This window comes from Panthera leo, chromosome B3, assembly GCF_018350215.1.
Source record: "Panthera leo isolate Ple1 chromosome B3, P.leo_Ple1_pat1.1, whole genome shotgun sequence".
In the NCBI taxonomy this organism is placed as follows: domain Eukaryota; kingdom Metazoa; phylum Chordata; class Mammalia; order Carnivora; family Felidae; genus Panthera; species Panthera leo.
In genome coordinates, this window is record NC_056684.1 from 128,174,390 (window position 1) to 128,196,592 (window position 22,203).

Genomic DNA, 22,203 nt, shown 5'->3' on the forward strand with positions numbered 1-22,203 from the left:
TTCTTGGTGCCCATTATAAGAGGGGGATGAAAGGTTATCAAACTTGCAGTTTACCTTAGACGCCCACAAGTTTAGATGGGAACCAATAACTCTATTTAACACAAACTTCCCTCCTAGGGAAAGAACCAATGCCAATTTGATTCACCAGTCTTACCTGGTTCTTAGCACAATGCCAGCACATCTTAGGGACTCAAGAAATAATGGATTCAATTAATAATTCACAAGTGAATCAATGAATGATGAATGAATGAATACATGGATAAATTTGGAAGCATCGCAGGGGATTATGAAGCCTTAGGCAGCAATCTTGAAATTATAAGAGCAAGGAGATATTTCAGCTTCACTTTGGAAGAATACTCACTATAAGAGTAGCAAACAGCTGGCTGAACAGATGTTTTTGAAGAATCAGATTTGGATTTCTAGTCCAAGCAGAAGCTGAGCATTGGAATAATGGGCTCTTGGCAAGGCATAAAGCAAATCTCTGGAGGATATAATTGAGGATATTTATCCATAAGCTAACTGCCCTGCTCGCCGTGCTTTGCACTGAGTCCAGAGGGGAGGCTTGTCCTGAAAAAAGAGTAAAACCAGTCACGATAGACCATTGACATGCTCAGACTTCATATCTATATGAAGTCTGTTCAACTATATGAAGTAACACAAAAACTGATAACTTGTATAGATTTTGCATATTTTGAGGTATGAATTTATTTTTTAAATCTTTTTAATGTTTATTTCTGAGAGAGACAGAGAAAGAGAGTAAGCTGGGGGTGGGGCGCGCAGAGAGAGAGGGAGACACAGGATCCGAAGCAGGCTCCAGGCTCTGAGCTGTCAGCACAGAGCCCAGCACTGGGCCCTGACTCATGAACTGTGAGATCATGACCTGAGCCAAAGTGGGGTGCTTAACCAACTGAGCCACCCAGGCGCCCTCCAGTATGAATTTGAAGTGACAGCCCTCTGAGCTGCTGAGCAGTTGCAAGCCACTTAGCTTAGGAGTGAGTTCATCGCCCTTGGGAGCCAACATCTCAATAGGACTTCCTTTCCCACCTCCATGAAGCAGAGAGCGTTGCATTTCTTTCAGTCGTTCATGGATCCACAGCCTGGGACATAGTCACAACGGTAGAAACACTCCCCCATATCCCATGGAGTCTTAAAGGACATTGATCACTATTTTCTTCAAATACTTAACTGTCTAATGTATAATAATTATTATTGTAGAGATTATGATTGATACAAGACTATAAGACATGATACCTTCCAGAATGGAATTAGACTGTAATGATATGCTATATATATATATATATATATATATATATATATATATATAGGCAAAAATGTGTGTAATATGCATTTAAAATCAAAGATCAAAGGTCAGTTAAAGACAGGGAGAAAATTGCAATTGTGGAATGGGAATATTATTTTCTTCTAGGGAGCAATAAGGAATAGACTGAATAATGAAAATAGCTTTTAGTGACCCATGAAGAATGGGTAAAATCTGATCTTGTGTAAATAATAATAACGGAAACAACTATTTATGAGCTCCTACTACGTGCCAATCACAGTTCTTCTAGATTGTGAGGAAGAGAGATAGCTAAGCTAAGCTAAGCTTAATAAAGAGATGGCAAGCATTCAGTTTCGTAAAGTCCAAGAATTTTCTATCTGTAATGTATCACAAGTCTCAACATCACATTAGGTGTTGCTGTTCAAACATCAGCTTCAATCTGCACTTCTCTGTACATGGCTCACATACTCTGTTGTGCTAGATTTTCTGCCTGGGAAAAACTTTATTTACAATCTGTGTACGTTGATGAGATGAGATGAGCCCCTTGACTAGGGTGGTACTATAGGAATGGAGAGAAGAAATAGGTACATTTTTTTTCTTTTTTTTAAATTCAAACTTGAGTTTAAACACAATGAATAGATGGAGAGAAAGAGAGAAAAAAATATGACCATCATTTATGAGACTGGAGGCACCTTGCTATAGCTGCCAAAAATGTGTACAAAACAAAGACATTTTATTTACTTTAAAAAAATTTTTAACTGTTTTTACCTATTTTGAGAGAGACAAAGACAGCACAAGTGGGGTATGAGGAGGGGCAGAGAGAGAGGGAAAGAGAAACCCAAGCAGGCTCAGTGCTGTCAGCTTAGAGCCCCATGTGGGGCTCGAACTCACGACATGTGAGATCATAACCTGAGCTGAAACTGAGAGTCATAACTTGAGCTGAAACTGGGAGTCAGAGACTCAACCCACTGAGCCACCCGGGCGCTCCATAAGACATTTTAAATATATATTACTCGTTTGGTAAATGAAGAGTAAGTTGTATATGGATGAACAAATATGAGTGGATAATTGAGGAAGGTAGACAGATTAGAAACAAAGATAAAATAATTTTAAGAGGGTGAAAATTCTGAATGCAAGGTTGTTATAGATATTGAAATGTCAGCATTCCCCTAGTAAATAAAATTTTAAAAGCCACATATATTTTCCAAAACATTAAAATTTCCCACTTACAGCTTGCTATTTCAGTATTTTGAGAACTTTCCCAATTTACTTCACTAAAACTAAAATTGACACTCTAAATAATCTGGTTTTTATTTTTACAATTTTGGATGAATTCATTTAGAGTAAAGCCTATTTCATCAAATAGCTGAGAATTTTGTCCCTAATTAATTAGTTGAAGTGGAAACTTTAGAACTCTACATTTGAGAGCCTCTTAATGGATACATAGTGTTCTAAAATAAAACATCACTGGGGCAACACTCTACAGAACCCAATAGAGACATGTCTGAAAGACAAAATAGCTCAAGAAAGAATAAAGGCAAAAGGAAAAAGTATACTCACGTGTCTCCCATTCTGTATTTTTAATGTCAAAAGTTATTTCACACATCTTATTGCCCTTTCAAGAAAGCAATCAAAAAAATAACATCATTCCCTGGGGGATTTGGAGGATCTAAAGTGTCTCTTAATTCTACAATTTGCAGTTTGATTGCTTTAACATTGTCCTTTTTTAACAGCACTTACAGCACTGGTGGATGAGTTCCAGAGGATCATGACATAGAAGTAGCTGTTCTGTAATTTGTTAGAAAATTTGAGAGAGTCCCTCTTAGCAACTTCTAAACAGATCCTGAAAATCTGCAATATATTCAGGATTGAATTAGGGTTCTGAAACAGCAAATTTAGGAAAAGCTGTTATGCCTTAAGTTCAGTAGGTCAATGATTAGGAGGAAAAAAAAATAGTGAAGAGGAATTTTAAACCAAAGCAAAAAGCATATTATGTAAAAGAGTCAGGGGGTTCCAAGTCAAATGCTTTTTCCCTTGCTCCCATCTCCAACGGAGAAACAAATGTGTTTCCATGGTTTTATTTTTTTTTTTTTTATTTTTTTTTTTTAATTTTTTTTTTTCAACGTTTTTTATTTATTTTTGGGACAGAGAGAGACAGAGCATGAACGGGGGAGGGGCAGAGAGAGAGGGAGACACAGAATCGGAAACAGGCTCCAGGCTCCGAGCCATCAGCCCAGAGCCTGATGCGGGGCTCGAACTCACGGACCGCGAGATCGTGACCTGGCTGAAGTCGGACGCTTAACCGACTGCGCCACCCAGGCGCCCCTGTTTCCATGGTTTTAAAGCCACTGGTTGAAAATGAATAATTGATTTTCTTTGCAGATATGCAGGTAAAATCATTTAAACTAAATTTTACACCTCCAATTCTTTCAGCGTTGAATAGGCAAATAACGTATAAACGTAGGGATGGACAAGTTAAAATGATAGTGTAAGACAAAGCAAGAAAGTCATGAAGCTGAGAAATAAAAAAGAAATACAGAACTTAAGAGGAGAGTCTGAAAAAGGAAGAGATCCAAAGAGTCAAGGAGAAAAAGTGGTACCTAAAATTACGACTATTAATAATGAATCAAGAAGGCACAGTGCATTTATAATATATACTCACATGTCCAATAGGGTGAAATAGTGACTGATATTGACAGCTTTGAACTGTTGTGTGGAAAGATACTGCCTGCCAACTAGAATGATTCAAGGCAGAATCAAAGTTAAGCTGGATGAGAAGGAGAATGAGGGGGGAAAATGTTGGAAAGGAGATCCCTAAGTAAATGTACAAAGTGGCATATATACTGCTTGCAAAATGAGGATGGATGAAGATTAATGGTCTGCAGATACTCTGCCCGTGCTTTTCAGGAGACTGTTTTGCTTTATTTATCTTGGCTGCCACAAAGAAGTAAGGCCTGGGCACACTCAGATGTGTCCCACATGGCGGTAGAAAGCATGTGCTTTCAGAAATAACTCTGGACTCCCATTAGAGAAGCACATTATCTACACGCATATGATGGACTGAAATTGCTAGGTAATTATATTTCTTGATGTTAATTTGCACCTTTTATATGACGCTGATTGTGGTTTTGTGCTTTTTCTTGATTCTTTTGGACAAATCTCTTCTCACAACTGAAAAATAGTCGCAGATACTTACATGTCGCGGATACATGGTATGTAGTGCTGTGTCTATAAAAGCCGTCATAGGGGATCATTAACAGATTCTAAAATGATTACTCTGCTGAAGTGAGCAATCAGTTAAAAATGGGTAATATAGAACTCTTATCCTAAATCTATAAAACGATTATTACCCAGAGCCTGCAGAATACAAATGATTAGAAAAACAGACGAGGACCCAAACCATGTAGTTACAATCACAACTTACAATAAAGCTGATGCCAACATCATCTTCGTCTAAAGCCTATATGCCGTGAATAAAAACGAGTTTGGTGATATTCATCACGCACCAAAATAGTAATCTGTTTATTAATTATTTTAAGCCCCATTTAAATACAGCCCTGAAAATACATGTTCAATTATAAAAAGAAATCATATGTATGTTGCTTTATGGTTTACAGAGCACCCGGAGTAAAGGCATCTTATTTAATCCTTAAAAATCTGTCAAATAGGAATTGTTATGTTTAATATCTTTGGTGGAGTAAAACCGAAACTGAAATTGATCGAGTTTTCTACAATGTTTCAGCTAAGAAGAGGAGATGTGGGAATTCAAACCAAAGTTGTCTCATTGCAATTCACTGATTAAGCTGAGAGAAATTTGAGGACCTCTCATGGGTAAGGCGGAATCCTGTGCCCAGGTGGTAGGTAACACGATGACAGTGAGAAGGTCTGTTCCCTTGGGGACACTATGTCTCCAAGCAATTATCTACATAATTGTTTGAATGTAATTGTGATAAGTAGTGTGAAAGACAAGAAACAAACAAACAAACAAACAGTGTTATAACAAGGGACCCACCTTAATTTGTTAAGGTTAAGAAAGGGTTCCTTGAGAAAGTAAGCTAAGGTGGAAATCTTATGACAAGTTATTTGGCAGAAAGATGAGGGCTGGACAGGGCAGACGAGGTAGTATATGGGCGGGAAGACTCTGAACCTGGCGTAATTGTGGCATATGTGTAGAATGAAAGGCAGTTCGTCTCAAAGGAACAGAGAGAAGGAAACAGTGCCAACTGAGGCAGGTGATGTGTGCAGAATCAGGTGGTGCTGTTCTCTTATTTTCAGAGCAGTGGCGAGCCATTGAAAGTCTTTACTCAAGGAAGTGATATAGTAGCAAGATCCGATTTGGGTACAAGGCAAAGCAGAGAATTAACTGGAGTGGGATAAATCTCCACACAAGAATGTAATATATTGGGGGGCCTATTTGATATGAACGGCTGATAATCTCACCTGTTTATCCTACACCTGCCTGCTGGGAGAGGAAAAGTCACAGCTAGAGACACAGTGTACTGAACTCAGGAGGTTCTTGCATGATATAAAAACTCTTTTTACTGGTGCAACACAGCACTGAATTATGCTTTAGTTAAGTCCAGACTTTCCCTTACTCCAGGTAGCTGAAAATTATTGATGGTTCGCTCACATGGTAGTCCTAAAATTCCTTTAACCTTGAAATTATTAGAGAAAATTGGGGTGGGGGAAAGGATCCATAGGTCTAATATGCAAAGAGTTGCCTAAATCCAAGGCAAGCCACTCATGGAAGAAAGATATCCCTCCTCTAATTATATTTTATAATGCTTTCTCATAAGGGAATGTAAAGCTTTTGCTCACACCATTTTCTCCACCTGGAATGCTCTTTCTATAAATTTTATAAATTCCTCATGGCCAAATCTCATTCATTCCTAAGGCTACCACATCTGAAAAGCATTTCCTGGTGGTCTGCAGCATTCTCCTCCTTCAGAATTTTATAATTTCCATGTAATCATTTCTGAGTTGTTCAGAATATATAAAATATATAGAATGCATATTATATATATATACTGTTTGTATGTAAATATATATATATGTATGTATGAGAGCATCTATATACTCGCATATATACTTATGTTTGTGTGTGTGTGTATGTGTACTCCATCTAAAACCTTCACTTGCATCAGGCACTTGTGTATTTTTAACAGATATGGAAAAGATATAAAATTCTTATTTTAAACAAGCAAATGGGGGTGCCTGGGTGGCTCAGTCGGTTAAGCGTCCGACTTTGGCTTAGGTCATGATCTCACGGTTGGTGAGTTTGGGCCTCACCCCCATCCCCCACTTGTTCTCTGTCTCTCTCTGTCTCTCAAAAATAAATTAATGTAAAAAGATTTTTTTTAAAAAGCGAATGGAATTTTATATAGCATTAAAATATAAACAAGAATGTTTAATGATGTAATACTCTTATAAATATATGTGATATATATTTAATTTATAATTATATTATATATTATATTATATATTTATTTTATTATATATTATATGTATTTATTATATAATAAATATATATGATATATAATAAATATATATTATATATCTCGTCCAAGAATTCTAATGAGGCAGAGGAGGGAAAAAAGCTTGACCCTCTGATACCTATAAATTGTTCTTGACCCAAATTCCAACAATTTAGCCTCTGGAAGTCCATAATCTCTCTTGCAAACATATGATTAATTTCAGCATGTCAAATCCCTATCAGGTTCTCTCTTCTTCAATGTACCTCTCCTTGGTCTGCTTTGCAGAATCGTATCATGTGCTATCTCAGGTTATGAACTCAGATTTTGGTCACTTTCCAACCACATTTAATTCTACTGTATGTTTGTGAGTTTTATGATTGTTTTTTTGGATACCTTGAGAGAGCCACGAGGAGGCTTCCTGTCAATCAACAGTTTTGGTGTTTCTTCCATCTCTGCCTCACTGCCCATTTTCTTCCTCCCAGATTGCCCATGGAAAATCCATATTATTCTTATTCTATAATTCAAAGCAACTTTTTTTTTCCCTGTAGTGATTATGAAACCCAGGGGTTAATATCCAAGGGCTCAGCAAAACAAAGACCCTTCATTGAAAAGGATTCAAGCTGACTCCCATTCTTCCATGCAGTCATGAACATAGAGGCAAATGCTTCCCACTTGCCCCACCACCCCCCACAAGACAATCGCATAAATACTCACAGTGAAATGTAAAGGATCAGCATGTGCTTCTTCACCAGCCCAAGAACAACGCTTATGGAACTGTAGCTGTCAGTTTCTCAATGTTTCTTGATTGACTTTGACTGACAAAAAATAAGTGAATAAACTAATAAACAAGTTGCACACTCCTCAGGGCCAGGGAACAGCCGTGTTATCTATTATCCTAACACACTGCTGGGCTCATATGAGCTTACGTGTGGGCTCATATGAGCTTACCATTACGTGTGGTTGGATCCAGAGCTAAAATTTGGAAGAGTTTATTATTTGTATTCCTAAATACACATTTGAATACTTTGCAAATGTTTGTAAATCAAATTAACTGTTAATGCCCCTGCACACTGTGGGATTTCACCAAGCCCCTTAGTTATCATGATTAGTTATCATTTATTCAGTTTTTGATGTTAAGAAGGCTTTAAACACAATAACACCCTGCTGTCCTAAACATTATCAAATATGTGCCTCTTGCTTTGAATTGTTTGCAATCGGTAATAATCTAATATTAGATAATTGTCACATAATAAAAAAGATAATTGTGCTGTTACTGGTTATACTAATGTTGTCTGAATTAGAGGAGGGAGATGAATTACTTAATAGAGAAAGAAAATAAGACACATGGTCCACGTGGTTGGAAGACCAAGACAAACTGACCCCATGTTTCAGTTTTTAAAAGATGGCATTTCAAAGTATGAGTCTGGTTTTCCATAGGATCACTATATTTAATTAGAAACTTTATTTTTTTAAACTGTTTTTATTTTTTTGTCAATAAAACAATAATTTATGTGAATCTTTAGATTGTGACTGTATGAATTAAGGTAAACTGCAGACAGAGTGGATTTTAAAATATGTGGCATTATTGGCTCTCAGTCTAAGAGTTCCGTGAAGCACCTCCCTGGCGTGGGGCAGGTTGGGGGCCGAGGGGTGGGGGTGTAGAGGACAATGTTGTTCGACACACTGGTGGATTCTCACTCATATCAAGTGCGCATGTCATTTCCGTATAGAAATACTGGGAGCTAGAGCTAAGCATATTTCAGTTAGTTCATAGAAAAACAAAAACAATCAAGCCAGGTAGACTTTGCCCCTCTGCTGTAAGGAAAATCAAAGGTCAGGGGGAAAGGGAAAAGAACGAGGACTGAAGTAAAACCAAGGCCTATAAATGCTCTTCATTCTTATCTCATGGCCCCAGTGAATCGTCCTGAATTATTGAACCCTGGGCTCTATTCCAGGCACTATGCTCCAATTTGTATTCATTTTCTCCTTCACACCTCAGCACAAGCCTTTGACATGGGGATTATTAGTGTTCTTCTCCTTTGTAAGATGAAATTGCAGAGAAGTGATTTGCCCCAAATCATATGACTAGAAAATAGCCTAGTAAGAATTCAAATCCAGGCTTAATGGATGTTTGAAACATCCGTAAGATTGTAATGGTGTAGGGGAACATAAATGGGTCACCTGTTGTTTATGGCAGATCTGGAAAACAAAAACTGGTAGTATCAGTAAGCTATGCCTGAAGAAAAAAATAGGTAACGCAATTTAAAAAAAAAATTGATCATGCTATGAAAGGGAACGGATTATTTATGGCTATTATCTTAATTAATCCTCACCATTCTATGAGTCAATCGTGTAATCACGAATTTACTGCTGGGGAAAATAAGGCTGAGAAGTTAAATAACCACACACAATTCCAGAATTTTTAGCCTGTAAAGCAAGGATTCAATTCAGAACTGCAAAGCTCATAACACTATGCATCACATGGGGGACATTTATGTTTATCAATAATGACAAAATAACATTAAGTATTATAAATACAGATTCCTCTAGAAGTAATTGAAATAGTGACTATGCCTAAGTCTTTGTTTTCTGAGCATTTGGCATTGTCACAGATAGTAGAATGGTAAGCAAGAAGAAAATACTGTTACTGCTCTGAAGGAATAAATATTTTTTTGTGCCAGATGCAAAAATAAAAGAGCAAATAATTCAAATCCCAGATAAATAAAAAAAAGAAACATAAGAGACAAAAAAAAAAGCACTGGCTAAAACTATGGGGGAGGGCATTCAAAGTGAGAAAATCGGTCAAAGCAATTTTCTGAGTGAGATGTTGTGAGAGAAGATTGCCCAAGAGAAGTGGCTATATTGGGCATTTGTGGAAATTCAGTTTAAAATATAAGTCTTTTATTAAATATAAATTTTGTTAAAATATAAAATATATTTTATTTTAAAATATAAATAAGAAGAAAGAAAGAAAGAAAGAAAGAAAGAAAGAAAGAAAGAGGGAGGGAAGGAGGGAGGAAGGAAGGAAGGAAAGAAAAAAGGAAGGAAGGAAGGAAGGAAGGAAGGAAGGAAAGAAGGAAGGAAGGAAGGAAGAAAGGAAGGGAGAGAGGGAGAAAGGAAAAACAGAATGACAGAAAAGATAAGCAATTATCGAGTATCTTAAATAGCCTTCCAAGGATTATAATTGATCTGCTAGGCAATATATAGGCACAGTATAAGATATTTGTAATTATTCTTTAAAATACCTTTTAAGACCTTGGGAGGACAAGGCTCCTGCAGCTTTCCTTATAAATTCTGTTCAGATTGGCCCAGGGAATAATGCAGTCACTTGAATTAAAAATGAACTTAAAGACCATAAGTAAAAGATAATGATTAATAGGTACAGAGCCTTCTGGGGGAAATATGGAGTGGGCTCCTTCAGGTTTGCTGCTAATGATCTATAAGAGGGTGCAGACAGCATGTTAATGAAATTTTTTGATAACATTAAATTGGGAGAGGCTGGAACATAATTCAGACCAGAAAAATATCTGTTACAGAAATGACTGTGAGAAATTTAGGAACATGAAGGAAATAATAAAATGCATCCAGGGATACTAAATTCTAAGTAATATATCACAAGATAGATCTTTAATATAACCAAAGTAGAGGATATCAGTGAAAGAATAACTACACCTGTCTTGAAAGCTAAGGGTACAAGACAAATTATCTATAGGACATATGAGCATGGTTGTTTTTATATGACCCAAATAGGGTATTGCAACTATTGGTCCTTAGAAGAGAAAATTTGGGGGGTTCATGAAGGCCTTTTGTTTGTGTTGGAAACTACTGAAGGAGTGAGAAGGTCATTGGAAAAGAGGGCATCAAATTTATCTTCTAGAGTCTTACTGTACAAATGTATACATAAATTCATTCTGGGCAGGTAACATGAGAATATTAGTTTTCAGAACAATCTTTTGTGCTCAAAGAAAGAATTATGGCCCGCTCAAAGAGTAAAGTATCATAAACATAAAGGAGTTTCCACATTATAATAAATTGAGGCCTAAAAAGGAGGAAAAAAATGGCTAGGCTCACTTACACAGATAAAGAAAGTGGAATAGACTACTTCTCCCCAAATTCCTAAGAACAAAGAACACTATCATGTTGAATTCCAATAGTAAAGGCTTTCTTTTTTAACTACAGATTTTTTTTTACTTTTATTCCCATGAAAGTAACTACAGTGACAAACATTAAGCAACTTCTTTTTTACATACAAAAATTATTTTATTATTAACAATAGTATTTTCAGAAAAATTGACTTATTGTAGCACTGTAAGTAAGTATAAAGTTTCTGAAGCCAAATATGAACTCCAATCCTGGGTCAACAAATATTTAGCTATGCAATCTTGGGCATGTAATCAAACATTTTCTGTTCAGTGTTCTTAATCTGTACACTAATATTACTATCTACCTTAAAGACTCAAAGACTTTTGGGATTCAGTGAAAAAAAATGCATATAAAACCTTTAGATGCTCAGCAATACTTATATAGATTGTGTTTGTGGAACATAAAATCATCAACTGTTGTGGCTGGAAGAGATTTTAGTGATTATAAGCCCAACCTCCCCAATATACAGATGAAGAGACTTAGAATAGAGATGCATCCCTTTTTTTTTAAGTTTATTTATTTTGAGAAAGAGAGAGAGAGAGTTGAAGAGTGGCGGAGAGGCAGAGAAAGAGAGGGAAAGAGAGAGAGAATCCCAAGCAGGCTCCGTGCTCACAGCACAGATCTTGATGTGGGCTCGACGTTACAAACCATGAGATCATGACCTGAGCCGAAAAGGAGAGTCACTTACTTAACCAACTGAGCCACCCTTGTGCCATAATGTCATCACTTTCTCAAGATTATGGAAATAGTTGGTAAAAGAATGGGGACAGGATTCTTATGTCATAATTTCTTATTCAGGGATATTGTATAGTTGTCCTATTATACATACCCCAGATATTTATGGAGAATTTTAGAAAGTTACAAAATGCACTAATTTTATTCTCTTCCATAGGTTCCACTTGTCTTATCTACTGTCCCCTCACCCAGAAACAAATTCAATAGAACAGTGAAATGTCCTATGAAAAGTTCCATTAAGGCATCATTTCAGGGACAACCTTCTATAGGAATAGTACACTGTCTTTCACAAGGCAGTATATATGCTGAACCAGTGGCCTGTAATTGTGCTCAGCCCTCATATCTAGAAGACTCAGGTCCAGGAAATGAGAGGAGGATATAAAATAAACCTCTTAGAACATGACTTCCAGTGGTACACTGTGGAATTTGTCCTTTTCTTATCTGCCTTGAGTTCAGTCGGGCTATGCATTTCCCTAAGATATTTTTTAGTATGGAATCCAGTGAGTGTTCAACTGAACTTGGAAATAAAACTATACCTGAATATTTGGGCTCCTCTTTCCAGGGGTCTTTCAGGTCAAACAATATCTTTCTACACTCATGGGACAATCCATCTTAATTAGCAGAGGACATAGTACGTATGGAGCCAAAAATGACTATGTCTAAAACCTAGATGATTCACAGGAAGTCTTTTTGTCTGTTCTCAGTAATAATAGTGAATGGGAAATTACATGGTACATGGTCCAAACAGGGCAAGGTAACTAAGGGTTCTGAACCTTTGAGCTTGAAGATATAAGTCAATCTTTCAGGAAAGCAACCCACAGTCAATGAAGTGTCAATGTAAAGGAAATCTAGAAAGGGGAAAAATGAGTGATGAAGAACATCACTCATGGAAAAGATGTTTCTTCACTAACCCTCTTGTATTAAGTATTTGCAGAGATTGTGACATTGAAGGGGTTTCTAATTCAAAGGATAGATAAGAAAGAGACACACACAAAAGCTAAGTAGTGGGACACTGGTGGCTCAGTCTGTTAAGCGGCTGACTTCAACTCAGGTCATGATCACAGTGCTCATGAGTTCAAGCTTTGCATCAGGCTTTGCACTGGGGGTGCGGAGCCTTCCTAGGATTCTCTCTCCCTCTCTCTCTCTCTCTCTTTCTCTCTCTCTCTGCCACTTCCTCACTTGTGCTCTCTCTCTCTCTCAAAATAAATAAATAAACTTTAAAAAATCTAAGGAGTAACAAGGGAGGCTTCCTGCACAAATTACTTGTCTTTAAAAAAATAATGTTTTTATTTATTTTTGAGAGAGAGAGACAGAGACAGAGACAGAGACAGAACATGAGCAGAGGAGGGGCAGACACAGGGGCAGACACAGAATCTGAAGCAGGCTCCAGACCCTGAGATGTCAGAACAGAGCCCCACACAGGGCTTGAATCCACAAACCACGAGATCATGACCTGAGTCAAAGTCGGATGTTTAACCAACTGAGCCACCCAGGCGCCCCACCAATGACTTCTCTTGATTCAAGAGCAGGACTTTCATGGAAATCCACTCGACACTTGTGCATACACCTTCAGAAGCCCAGAAACTCAGGAGGTCAACATCCCAGAGCCAAAAGGAGATGGCAACCAGTGAAAACATGCACAATCTTTTCTCCCGTGAGACCAAATTGTCCTTAGATGGATTTCACATCAACCCTCAAATCAAAGAACAAGTGATCTTTACAGGTGATCAGTTCAATATTGCATTAGATCTTTCCCTATCACTCTCCTCCTGTCTTCACTCTTGTTTTCGGATCACACTCCTCATGAATTACTTGTATTTTGTGGTTAACCCAGTTTTAATTTCTGGAGATTCCAGGCTAAGACAATACCTAACAATAAACACCAAATATGGCTCAAAACCCCTCCTTCCTCAGTATCCTCTGTCTTTAAACTAGCAACCCCAGGCTTTCCACTGTATAAGCCAAACAACTTTGGAATCATCTTTATCTTCTCTTTATCATAGTTCACATCCAATTTGTCACCATTTCTTATTGTCACTACCTTAAAAGTATATTCAGAATATAATCACTACTATGATCCTGGTCTGAGACACAAGTATATCTTGCTGGACTTATGGAGTAGCCTCCTGATTAATCTCTAATTTATCCTTCCTTCTAATAGTCTACTTTCAGCACCATAGCCAGACTGATCATTTTAGAGCTTTAGTAAAATGTTCTACTCATCTTTTCAAAACCTTCCAAGGTCTTCCCATGTCATTTGAGTAAAGGCAAAAAACCCTTTAGTGGCCCACATTTATAACTTTGACCTCCTCTTCCACTGTTTTTCCGCTAGACCACTCCTCTTCCACCATTTTGATCACCTCATTGGTTTTTGAATATTCCAAACATAAACTTCCCTCAGGACCTTTGCCATTTCCTCTGGGTGGAATATCTTCCCCAGAAAACTACATGCCGTATTTCTCTATTTCCTCCAAGTTTGTCAAATATGTTACTTCTTATTTATAATTCGGATTCTTTGCCATTACTATGGCCTGGCATTCCTTATCTTTCTCCTTGCTTTTTATTTTCACCATAACACGGATTACGACCTAAGGTAGATTCGTTATCAAAAGATGCCATAATGCCATAAAAATCTATTCCATCCTTGTATACATGTTCATTTGCAACAGTTCTTGGACATTTTCTCATCAAAGGAGGAACTGTATTTTTTCCTTGAATCCACATTCCTTGAATCTGGGGTAGTTTTATGACTTTCTTTGACAAAAAGAATATTGTAGAAATGGTCTCGTGGGAACTCTAAGCCTAGTCCTCAAAGGGCTTCATAGGTCTACTTTTTCTTTCCTAGAACACTGTCCTGGATTCACCATGTGAAGAAGCCCACTGGAGCATGAGGCTTCTGAGGCAAGCTTCCCCAAATCAAGCCTGCTGGACCAGGTAACACCAGCCAGCACCAAATGTGAGACATGGGACAGAGGCTATCCTAGACCATAGAGCCCTAGATGAGTCACTAAGTGGTTGTGGCTGCAAGATTGACCTTGGGGAAGACCCTGAATAATACTCAGCTGAACCCACCCAAATTTCTAACCCACAGGATCATAAGCAAATCAAATAGCTTCCATTTCAACCAACTAAGTCTATAATGATTTGTTGCACAGAAATAAATACCGATGTCATCACCTGAATTACCATTTCTTTTATATTTGCAAATTGCTATTTCTTTCTCTCTCCTCCAAATAAAATGTAACCATCACAGGACAGGGATTTTTTTTTTTTAAATACGTTTTCTCTTTGTTTAACTGCTGTTCTCAGAACCTAGAATTGTTCCTGGTATATAGTATGTGCAATAAATATTAATTAAATAGTAGATGTTTCTTGGTAAGTACAACCTAATGGTTACAGCAGAAATGCTTAGATGCATGAGAAAGTCTTTTATAATCTGTGAATGTAATTCCTTTGATAAACATTGGTTAGGAACACAATGAGTAGCCTCTTTAGCCTTGCAAATCAGTGAAATGGAGAAAGATTTAGGGAATGTCTATTAAGTTACTATTTTATATTTGCTCAAAATCTCCAGTGGTAAAATAACCACTTAAATGATTTCAGAATCATTTTGCTTTTAATTTAGTCTCATCTGGGGTGTAGTTTATAGAGTGATATCAAGCTTTTCCCATATTGTCTGATCAACTACATTAAGTGAATTTTTTATTAAATAATCATCCAAGAAATTATACATCTTTGTACATCATTGAGGTGGAACATTCTTTTTCAGTGTAAAAATCCATAATCATCTTAGTCAAATAGAATGGAAATTCATTGACCAGCTATATTCCCATTGACTAGAGACAGAGAGACCAGCTGGGAATAAAGTCATTGATCTCAGGGCTCCAACTAAGCATTTACATTCTTTCACTTCCTGGGGAAAAACTAGAAATTCGATGGATTTTCTAGACATTTCCAAATGTGTTTCTTTCTCATACCTAGATAAAGAATGTTATATTTGTGAAATCATTCCAATTTCCCAATAGATTTGGTCTTAAAAACTCAGATATGTTTACGTCAAGCAGGAAAAATCGTACTTTAATGAATTTTAGCTGCACTTAAATATTCATATTAACATGTTTCACCAGTCATATTGAACTTACAGAGAGTGCATTAGAGCTCTATAACCCAAGTAATTAAAAGGATGATGGTGATGTCATAATGGCAACCTTGAGGCATGCATAGTTCTATTAGCATTTTGTTATTTTCATCATTCTAATTCCTGTTATATTTAGCAATGAAATTATATGGTAAAACTGTGTTCTGTGTAGAATATAATTTTTCTTTCCTTTTTATTTTATAGAAGCTTATAGCAGAGCCCAAGCTTTCAGACCATTTAAATTATTCCTTTATTTCTCTAGATAGATTTTTGTCAAATCATGTACCGTGTACTTTGCAATTAGTACCAAAGAGCAATTTTCCCTCAAAAATAATGTTTCCCCAGGCTCAGAAATAAGGATGCAATATTTGTATTATGAAATCTGCAAAGAAGAAAAGGAAATATTCAATCTGGTAAACTGTGTATGATTCCAGGAAGGGGTGGAATACGAATCAGAACAATGAGTTAATACTTAAAATGTCCAACTATAGACCACATTTTGAGGGAAAAATAGCATCACAAACTCAAATTATCAATAATCACCCAAGGGAAATAGTGAAAGACTTATTAGGCAAGTTTTAAAAAGCAACTGAGCACTTGAAAAAAAATCCATTCTGACAGGAAGGTACATTGCAAGAGAGCATCATGGGTTTTTCTTTTCCAATGCTTTTGATCCCTATGAAAAGCAGAGAAAGAAGAAATTGAGATTTGAAATTCAGGCAAAATAGCAACCATAGTCATTTCTACATATTCATTAATAAATACCAACTGTAAGATGTTTTGGTTTACTTTTAGGAATAAATGAATCTTAAAAAAATTAATCAGAGCTTGATTCTGGCAGAAGTCCATCTTTTGTATCATTAACAGTACTCTCCTGACATGTACAACATAACATACTAGTAATCTCCTAAATAAGAGATGCATTTTTTATGTTGATGGTAGAAACATCTGGAGAAGCAAACGACCTTATTTTGATTTTATATTCCTTTGGTCTAATACTTCATCCACCCTCTCTGTATAAGTAACCATTGTATTTCACATAAAACTGCCAGTTGCGTGGCTAATAAATACGACCCCATTATCTGGGCAAAGTATCCCTTGATTCAGGACTCTATACATCTAGAGATGAGTGTGATCTCTAGGAGAGTTTAATAATAAATGGTATGGAAGCCAGGTGTAACTGTCAAGTTTCCCACCATTCCCTGGTATACCGTTTCGGATAGTGAAATTTAAATCAAAGAAAAATGTGAACTTCGTTTCTAACTATAGATCACAAAATATACACTTATATCAGAAATATGCTTCTATAAACAGCCCAGAGAGTAATCATATTCAAATGATTAAGTGTAGCATTAGCCAAAGTTTTCCTATGAATGTATCTCCAGATAAACCCTTTCTTAGGACCAGAGCTTGACAAGGGTGGTTTCTTCTCTGCTGGGCATTTAAAAGACGGCAACTTGCCCCCTCTATTAGGAGACAAAATTGTGTACTTGGCAAACCTATTATTTCCAGTGCTTAAAGGGATGGTATTGAACCATTACAACTAAATCAGATGCACATAGAAAAGAAATGTTGTGAAAAAAGTAGGTTTTAATGAATAGAAGTTATTTGATAAAATCAGCAATAACACGGACCAATATGTATTAAGCATGTAAAGCATGACAGGCACTGTGCCCACAGCTTTACAGATATCATCTGGGTTTTGTCCTATTACAATCCTATAAAGTGAGCACTATTATGCCCATTTTACAGATAAATCCACAAGGATAGGAAACTCTCTCAAGGCCACATAGTGGTCAGTACTGGAACTGCACTTCCATTCCTATCTGGCAGTTACATAAGCAGTTCAAGGATATTGGCACTTTTCCATTCATTCATTATTTTACTCATTTAACCGATATTTATTGAGCACTTACTCATTCAGGGTTGAGTGCTTATGAACCTAGGGCGAGGACCTGGAGTCTGGCTACAAGCCTAGATAAAGACAGGGATCATAAACCGCTCCTATCTCAAGGGCCAACTCTGATAAATTGGCAGCAGTTGTCTGAAAAGTAAGTTATGGATTCTATGGCTCAGGTCAGGTCAGAAACCAACAATGGTGTAGACAGATGAGCAAAGTCTACCATGCATGTTGATGTAGGAATAGCCACACAAGTCTCGAGTATCTGACTTCCTTGAATTAGTGGATAATGGAAGAATAGAAGAAAAGCTCAGAAGTCAGAGGTCCAATGGGAGCTGAGTAAATGGAAACGTGAATACTTTAGAAGTGATATTAAAGAAATGTGAAGGGTAATTAAAAGAAAGAGATAAAATCTGAACCTACCATGTAAGGCCAAATCAAGGGTAAGCATAAAGCAGGCAGATAATGAATTGGATACTAAATAAATAGGTGCAACAGAGAAGGTGCCACCATTCAAGATAATGGTGGACGTGTAGTCAGGAAAATGGGCTGTCCCTAGAAGAGGAAAAAACAAAAACAAAAACAAAAACCTAGTATTCCAGAGAGATAGTGTGTGGCTTTCTTCCCAAGAAAGAACTTGGGTAACTAAGATAATATACCTGTTGTAGGCTCTAGTGACAGACTATCACTATGATCTGTCTAGACTAAGAGGTAACAGTTGCACTGGGTAGAGGTGGACACAATGGAGAGAAGGATGGTTGGGCTTTGTCAGGCTCATCTTAATATTCCCCACCTCGCATGACTGAAACGTCAACTCCAGCCCAGCCATAGGGCTGAGTTTAGTTTCTCCAGGCCGGCTTTTTGGCCAAACAACTTCCTGGTTTTCGTATTTCTTTTGGTGATGCACAACTCTCTTCTCCCAGGTAAATATGGGAGTTGACAGCCGTTAATCCCACTCCAGTAGGAAAAGACCCCGCCAGGGCTAGCAAGGAGCAGGTGCATTTTCACTCACCTGGATCAAACTAGAGTCCCCTGAGAATACACTTTGTGCAAACAGCCCTTATCCCACTTGGCAACTGGAGGATTTAGCACAAATTGTGAAGCCTAGAGCCTACAGTTTAAGACAAGTGGCCTAGAAGAGAGATAAGCACATACTTCTGAGATGCGTGTGGTAATTAGCTCCCAGCAGTATAAAACATTCAACTCTGAATGATGAATTTTAATTTTATTTCAAAAGCCTTTTCAAGGTGAAGGTGTCAGAGCTTAACATTTCCTACTAGATTTTACATAAATGGCTACCTGCCAATTAGAATCTGTTTTCCAATCATTTGTGATCTAATATATGAAAATGAATTATGCGGTTCAAGATGAAACAAAATCTATAATCCTCTGTCCAGTGCTGAAATATTAAATCACATTGAAGGGGTGAGCAGTGAAGGGGAACAAGCTGTTGATTTGTACATAAATAACAAGTGTGTTGTGCAATCAGATCTCAACTGAGCTAGCAAAGAATTTGGCTCATCTTGTTGTGGGGGAAAATGCGGACTTCTAAAAGGTTAGTGGCAAAATTCAGTATCTGGGAGACCAAATCAAGTCATATTCTCAGACAGGAGGACTCAGATGATGAGTCTGGCAAAGAGGCATGTTTGGTGAAGGAAAGGAGAAACTACCAGTCTACCCTAATTTCTTAAGAAGTGTGCTGCTGCACCATCACAGGGCCCATGGGGCTGAGTATGGCTTAGCATTTTTTTTTTTCTGGGGAAGGCATCAAACAGAAAGGGACAGCTGATTCTGTACCTCGAGGCAACACATTTTAAGGCAGCTTATTTTCCATTGGAGCTGTAGGGCTAAGTGCACTTGGTCATACCAGGGTATTTTTTAAAATTAAAACTGGATAGAAAAGCCTGAGGACTCTGTGGGTTTTGTATTCTCTAATCCAGTGTCTTTGAAGCCTTATTGGATATGATCCTGGTTTCAACTGTGTCCTCCAAAAGGATACGTGAAGTTCAGATCCCCAGTATTTATGCATGAGAATTTGCTTGGAAACAGGGTCTTTGCAGATATAATCAAAATAAGATGAAGTCATACTCAATTAGAGTGGGCTGTTAATCCAATATGACTGGTGGGCTTACAAGAAAAGGAAAATTTAGAAGTGTACACAGATAAACAAGGGCAGAATATTCCATGACAACTGAAGCAGAGATTGATGCATGGCAGCTACAAGATAAAGAACACCTGGGGCTATCAGAAACTGCAAGAGGCAGGAAGAATCCTTTCTTAGAGCCTTCAGGAGGACCATGGCCCCATGCAAACCTTGATTTCAGACTTTCAGTTTCTAGAACTGTGAGATAATAAATTTCTGTTGTTTTAAGCTATCTGGTTTGTAGTAGTTTATTAGGACAGTCCTAGAAAACTAACACAGTTATCCTTATTCTAACGGAATATATTCAGAACGCTGACATATCAAACAACAAAGTTGCTATGGTCAAAGCTGGGATGAAAAGTCACAAATCACCACCTGAAACGTTCCCAGTCCATTGTCCAGTGTAAAGCCTGAGGCGTCTCTGAGGAACATTTAGCTCTCTCAGCAGCATGAATTAACCATGCTGAGCCTTTTGTTTTAATATTAAAAAATGTATTTCTAAATTGTCACACATCATGAATATTCTAAATGAATTTCCATAAACTGGGGACACCCATGTAATGAGTACTCTCATCAAGCATTGTGACATCACTGCCTCTCATATTCCTTCTATACCCCAAATGGCGTCTCCTTTCTTGACTGCTAATTGCCATGTCCTTTTGATTTTTGAAATAATGGGCAGCCCTTAAATCATTTTTGAAGGCAGGGTTGTTTAAAAAAATTGAACTGATTCTCTGTCAACTTTCTTAAATATCCAACAATCACCTTTGTATTTTTCATAATACTTAGAAATGTGGCCATCTGCCAGCCCATGGCAATATCAAACCCATATGTCAATTTAATTTAAAAATATAAATATCTCCACTTAAGAAACTTTTAATACTTATCTAATGCAATTATAAATCTTTTTTCCTCTTTTTTAAAAATTCTGTATGACTTCAGTAGGTTGTCCGTGTACCTTAAAAAATTACTATCTTGCTGTCTTGTTAGGCAAGATATTTTCCAAAAACAATTTTTTAGTCCTATTTCTTAAAACGCTTTGCATGTGAGGAAGTTATGTATAAATTAAAGGAATTGAATCTAATTAATTTTAATGTATTTATAGGCACTCTTCTGTCTAGAGGAAAGCTGGATATGTATAGACAAAGTAATATTATTATTACTGTACCTACATCTTTTCACAGAATTGTCAAAGTGAGTGGCACTCATTCAGTTGGTTAAGCGTCCAACTCTTGTTATTGGCTCAGGTCACGAGCTCATGGTTCATGAGATCAAGCCCTGTGTCTGGCTCTGGGCTGACAATGTGGAGCCTGCTTTGGATTCTCTCTCTCCATCTCTCCCTACCCCTCCCCTACTTGTGCAGGCATTCTCTCTCTCTCTCTCTCTCTCTCTCTCTCTTTCAAAATAAATAAATGTTAAAAACATTAGAATTGATAAAGTGACTTGTAAAACCTTCTAACACTCGATTCATGTTCATTCTGTGTCAAGTATTGCTCTAAATGCTTTTACATATTTTAAATTGCTTAACCACATAACAACCCAATGAGATAACGGTGGTTATTTTTCACATTTTACCACTAAGGAAATAGGTCACAGAGAGTCTGGGTAAATTCCCTAAGGTTATAGACAAATAGAGCTCAGATTTACACTTAGCCTGGCTAACAGTTGGAGTCCAAAGCTTGTTATACAAGCTTTTGACAGAACAACGTTCAGCACAGTGATAACACTATAGAAATAAAAATGAAGACAAGAAAAAATAAATACAAAAAAATCCAACCACAAAAATCCATATATTTATGATGTTGAGCTCCAAAATGTTTTTATTTGTGCCTCTTCAGAGTAATCACACAAACAAACCAAACAAACCCAACCACTCAACTACATAGATCTTACAGAAACCCATCTTTTTTTTTTTTAATTTTAAAGAATAGGAGCTTTTTAAGAAGCTTTTCCAAATATTAAATTTGAGAATTAATAACTCAAATTACAAATGCATGAATGTTTTGACCTGGCAATCCTACTCCAAAAGATTGATCGAACAGATAGACCTGTACACACACAGAAATGATTCATGTGCAAGGCTAATCATGAAAGCCCTGGGTTTAGTAGCTAAGAGTTAAAAACAACTCAAAGGTCTGTTATTAGGGATTAGTTGGAGACTGTGCATCCTATATGCAGACATGAGAAGAGCTCCAAACATATCCATAAATGAAATGAATAAATAAATGCCCACATCAAAGTATGCAGCCTAATGCACTTTGTAAAATAAATTGAGACAAGAAGTACATCTACTTGTACATGCATGAAGATACACTGGAAGGATACATACAAGTTAAAAAAAGACAAAGGTCTTCTTTTTCTCACATGACACAAATCTACTTCTAACAACCT

At 37.0% G+C, this 22,203-nt stretch overlaps 1 long non-coding RNA gene across 2 annotated transcripts in view; it reads left to right on the forward strand.

Annotated features, from left to right (window-relative positions):
• LOC122223013 overlaps positions 1-14,802 on the forward strand; it is a 30,477-nt gene extending 15,675 nt beyond the window's left edge. Inside the window, exons 3-5 of one of the 2 annotated variants that reach the window (XR_006203984.1) lie at positions 5,022-5,110; positions 13,158-13,354; positions 14,477-14,802. This is a non-coding gene — a long non-coding RNA (uncharacterized LOC122223013). The remainder of the gene's footprint in view (positions 1-5,021; positions 5,111-13,157; positions 13,355-14,476) is intronic. The other variant, XR_006203985.1, reaches the window with a different exon arrangement.
• The last annotated feature ends 7,401 nt before the right edge of the window (positions 14,803-22,203 follow it).